This window comes from Aythya fuligula, chromosome 31 (assembly GCF_009819795.1).
Source record: "Aythya fuligula isolate bAytFul2 chromosome 31, bAytFul2.pri, whole genome shotgun sequence".
Lineage (NCBI taxonomy): Eukaryota > Metazoa > Chordata > Aves > Anseriformes > Anatidae > Aythya > Aythya fuligula.
In genome coordinates, this window is record NC_045589.1 from 202286 (window position 1) to 207814 (window position 5529).

Below are 5529 nucleotides of genomic sequence, written 5' to 3' on the forward strand. Positions count from 1 at the left end.
CTGCAGCCATGTACACACGATTTCTGCTGTCCATTATTGTCCTGTAGTTTCAGCTGAGTCAAACCAGGCATCTCATATTTTGTTTGCAGTTCAGAGGCTAGAAGGGGGCTTAGCTGCCTCCCCGTGCCTCACAGAATCCCACTGGAGTTGGGATTCCTCTTGCCTTGGTTCAGGTGGGCACAAACCAGGCAGCATGTAAGCTGCTTGTCTCAGCTCTCAGCACTTTGAATGGAGAAAGAGACCAAGAGGGAGCTGTTCAGAGGCAGACACCAGGTGATATTGGAGATGGCAGAGTGACATCTGAGTGACATTTGAAGTGCCTAATTCCTCAGGGCCATAAACAGAGATTTTATTATTGCATGTACAATATAATATAACTGTAGCCATTGCTCAATAGCAATGAATAAATAAAATAAAAATAAAATAATAAATAAATAAATAAATAAAAAATAAATAAAAGAAATAAAAGGCATGCTGTGACCTGGTTGCCATCACTGGAACGTGGTGGGACCACTCCCATGACTGGAGTGCTGCAATGACTGGTTATGGGCTCTTCAGAAGAGACAGACAGGACAGAAGGGGTGGTGGTGTGGCTCTCTATATTAGGGAGCATTTTAATGTTGCAGAACTTCAATCTTGGAATGATATTGTTGAGTCCCTGTGGGTCAGGGACAGAGGGAAGGCCAACAAGGCAGGCATCGTGGTGGGGATATCTTATTGACCGCCAAACCAGGATGAGGAGACAGATGAGGCATTCTACAAGCAGACTTTGAGCTGGTCAGGACACTGGTTGGCAGAGTGCCTTGGGAGGCAGTTCTGAAGGACAGAGGAGTCCAGAAAGGTTGAGCACTCTTCAAGAAGGAAATCTTCAAGGCTCAGGAGCAATCTGTCCATCCCCACTGTCGTGGTTTAACCCGGCCAGCAGCTAAACACCACGCAGCCGTTCGCTCACCCTCCCCCTCCCTCTCTGGGACGGCGGAGAGAAATGGAAAGTGAAGCCCGTGAGTTGAGATAAAGACAGTTCAATAAGACAGGAAAATAATGACAATAATAATAATAATAATAATAATAATAATAATAATAATAATACAATGGTGATAATAGTACTACTACTAATAATATGTACAAACAAGTGATGCACAATGCAATTGCTCACCACCCGCTGACTGATGCCCAGCCTAACCCCGAGTAGTCCTGCCCCCTCCACCCAGCTAGCCACCCCTATATATTGTTTAGCATGACGTCAGATGGTATGGAATACCCCTTTGGCTAGTTTGGGTAACCTGTCCTGGGTCTGTCCCCTCCCAGCTCTTACTGCACCCCCAGCCTGCCCGTTGGCAAGACAGAGCAAAAGGCTGAGATGTCCTTGGCTTGGTGTAAGCACTGCTCTGCAACAATTAAAACATCGGGGTGTTATCAGCACTCTTCTCATCCTAAGCCAAAACACAGCATTCCACCAGCTACTAGGAAGAAAATTCTGTTCTAACTGAAACCAGGACACCCATGTACCCAAAGATGAGCCAGCATGGAAGAAGACTGGCTTGGCTGAACAGAAAGTTGTGGCTAGAGCTTAGGAAGAAAAAGAGGGTTTAGGACCTTTGGAAAAGAGGGCAGGCCACTCAGGAGGACTATAAGGACCTTGTGAGGATCTCCAGGGACAAAATTAGAAAGGCCAAAGCTCATCTGGAGCTCACTCTCACTGCTGCTGTTAAAGATAACAGAAAATGTTTTTTATAAATACAGAAACACAAAAAGGAGGACTAAGGAGAATCTCCATCCTTTACTGGATGTGGGGGGAAACTTAGTGACAAGAGATGAGGAAAAGGCTGAGTTGCTTAATGCCTTCTTTGCCTCAGTCTTTAGCGGCAAGACCAGTTGTTCTCCAGGTACCCATCCCCCTGATCTGGTGGAAGGGGATGGGGAGCAGAATGTGGCCCTCATAATCCATGAGGACATGGTTGGTGACCTGCTACAGCACTTAGATGTACACAAGTCATTAGGGCTGGATGGGATCCACCTGAGGCATCCCACCCCTCATCCTCCTGTAGCGAGGTGGGCATTGGTCAATTCTCCAACGTGCCCTTTTATAGGACAAGGGAGAATAGGCTAAAGTTGTGCCAGAGGAGGTTTAGGTTGGATATTGGCAAAAACTTCTTTAGAACGAAGGCAAGAGGAGCCTGGCCAGGAGAGATGTGAGATCTGGGGGAGGAAAGAAGAGCTTGGATAGCAGAAGCTAACTATTTTGAAGAGGTAAGAATATTCAGGTAATGTTGATCCCACCATAAAGCTGACTTGAAGCAGCCATGTGAGGCCCTTACCCTATTTTAACCTCTTACATTAATACCTAAATCTAAATGCCACTGCACACCCTGACAGTAATCCACCACTCTAATTTTTGACCATGATATCCCCTGAAGCCAAAATTAGTCCATAACCCCTTTCCATTACATTTTCTCTCTTGCTCATCCTCATCCCTGCCCTTAACAATACCATTGAAATGCTCTATTTATCCCTAGTCTTCTTGCAGATCTAAACAAAACCCTCAAAGAGCTTGCCCATACCCTAACCACAGACCTGACACCACAAGCAGAACACCAAACCCTCCCACTAAACATCTGCTTAATCTCTCACCCAGAAAGGTTTGCCATAGTCCCTAATGCCATAAATGAATAAGTATCATCCAAAGCCTATCTTCCTGTGCATTAACCTTCTCAACTTTAACCCTTTTCCTAATCCTAAACATAGGTTCTTGTTCCCTTGGGTCAGGTCAGGAACCGTGAGATTCCTGTGCAGTCACATGGCATTCAAAGATGAATGTGAGGGGCCATGGATTTGATCAGCTTGTAGGCCACAAGGAGGAGATGGGTGGGAATGCTCTGATGAGCTCAGCTCTATCTCAGGATCTCCCAAACCAGCAGGAGGAATTGGCCTGTGAAAGGGACTGTGAGGTCACTTCTGTCTGAAGCAGCTGACAGGTCACACTTATACTCGGGAACTCTAGTTTTCAGCTGACATCTGCCAGTGGTCCTGGTAGACCAGCAGAAGACACTGGGTTGGCATGCTGACTGTGGGATCCCCTCTGCCTACATTCCCAGGAGGACCCAGACAGAAAAAGGCTCAGATATGGGTTGTCCTGTCTCTTCTGCTTGAGTCCATGACTGGACAGCAGCAGGCACAAGGCTTGGGTGTGTCTGCAGAAAAGTCTGTAAGGTCAGCAGCCGGACCATGGCTTGGAAGATCCTGGTGAGGTGACTTCTGTCTGGTTAGTTGACAGGATGCAAGAAGGATGACAGGTTGCGATGCCTACTTCAGGAGTGGTTTCCACCCTGATGGAGCTTTCTTTGGTAGTAGGAAAGAGCAGGAGAGAAAAACCTGCCAGAAAGTGCACCTTGGAAGGTTGGCACTGGCCATGAAGAAGACAAAATGTCCCTCAAAGAGTTGTGCTGTGGTGCTAGAGGTCACCCAAAGAGTGTCTTTGATCAGCCCATGGCTTTGTGTTTGAAGGAACAGCTGTTGAGGGTTGACGAGACATTGGTGAAACCACAGAAATGCCAGGATGAAAGCAAGGTGAAGAACAGAGATGGGTGTCTGCAGGTTTCCAGGAAATAGGGCAAAGTGTGGGGCAACATAGGAAAGTCTGGAGAGGCCAAAGAGGTGGGTGCTGGCAAGAAGAGAAGGCCCCAGCAGCCCTGATATTTTTGTCCCCTTGGATAGAGCTTCTGAGGAGATGAGATACAGTCATTGCAAGGGTCTCATTGCTTTCTTAGACCCTGTGCAGAGGCAGGGAGGTGTCATACCATTGTTCTTCTTGAGGCATCACACTGCCCACCACACCCCACAAATCCCCAGCAGGAGCCCAGAGCCAGACACTGGAGTGCAGGACATTCCCTTCTAGTGGCTGGAGTCAGGACCTGGCCCTTTTACTTCAGCACAACAAACCCAGACTTTTCTCAGCACAGTGCTTTGCCTATCTGTAATCATGGCCTCCAATTATCTGCCCTAATGAGTCCCTGAGGAGAATCTTTTGGTAACGGCCCTCAGTGGGACCCATTAATACTCCAAGTCACTTCAACTTTTCCTTCTGACTTTACTTTCTCAAGCAATTGCATCATTCTCCTCTCAGTACTTGAGTTTCACAGACTGAGCACCAAAATCCACCATGGAACTCATTACAGTGCAGAAACTCCTAAGCAAACATATGTCTTCCATAGTGTTATTCAAGTCTTCAAGACTTGGAGAACTAATAGGAGAGCTTTCATGGTGTAGTTAAGGAGGAAGATTTCAAAAAACACCTAATAAACATCTCTTCTAATTTTAAAGGATGATTTTTGTTGCATTTCAGTTTTGAGCACCTTTCTTCAATTTATATTAATCCAGGGCTTCTCCTGTGAAAAAAAGGTGGAAAAGCAGACACTTGAGGTTTGACAGTGCATAGACAACCTTGCTCCTCACCACCCCAACCCTGACACTTCTCTCACTGCCCACCTGGCTCTTGCATCCCTTTCCCTTACACCAGACATCTGCACTGAAGTCTGCAGCTGGATGTTACAGCCCCCTTGCACCAGCTCCCACCTGCTTTCCTTAGAGACCTGGCTGCACACAGGCACAGAAGGGTTTTTCCTTATTTTAAAACAATCAACAGGAAAACATGCAGCAATTTTCCAAACAGCAAAGCAAGCTCCTCATCTTGTATGTCTCCAGTCAGGCTTACCTCACTGGTTTTAAAATTAAGTAAATTTAGTGTTTTATACTAATTAATAGGAAAGTATAGGTATTAAGATTACTATTATTCCATAAGATTTTAATTCAATGATAAATGATGAGGAGCTTGCTACAGAAACAATTAGACAGACTGCTAATCGATGGGCAACCTTGAACTCAATGAAGCTCAAAGCAGCAACTGGGTCAGTGAGAGAAATCTGAATGATCAAAGAGTAAGGGGAGGAAGAAGCAGGAGAACCATGGGAAGTGCATAGGTCATGACAGGCATCTGGAAAGGGGACATTCAATATAGATAGTTTATTCGAGATGGGTGGAAGTGCCTGGAAGATGAGACAGTACACCATGATGGACAAAGAGATGACAATGCAAGTACAAGTGACCTTCAGTATTTCTTCTCCTGTGATGAATAGAGATCCTGAAAATTTACCTGAAGAAGGATGTAGATCACTGCTGAAGGAAGTGTCTTTTTGTGCCATCACCAATGCAGATTACAAAAATACTTCCTCACATCATGGTAATATGTCCCACCCCATCTTTACCATCCTGTGGGTCAAGGTAGAGGGAGCTGTCAGCCAAGGGACATATTTGGGTGACAAAGACGGGACCCAGCAGAGACAAGGAGTCCAGGCAGTGGGGTGGGGGAGGCCAGGAGAAGCAGCCCAAGGGGTGCTGCTGCTTGTGAGGACACGTTTGTGCCAGCAGCCTGAGTGGACAGCAGCTCTGTGGAGGCGAGGGGAGTCCAGGGAGCACATGCCAAGAGTGCTTCTGCCAGCAGAGACAAGGCCGGGGCTGAGGCCAAGGGGAGAG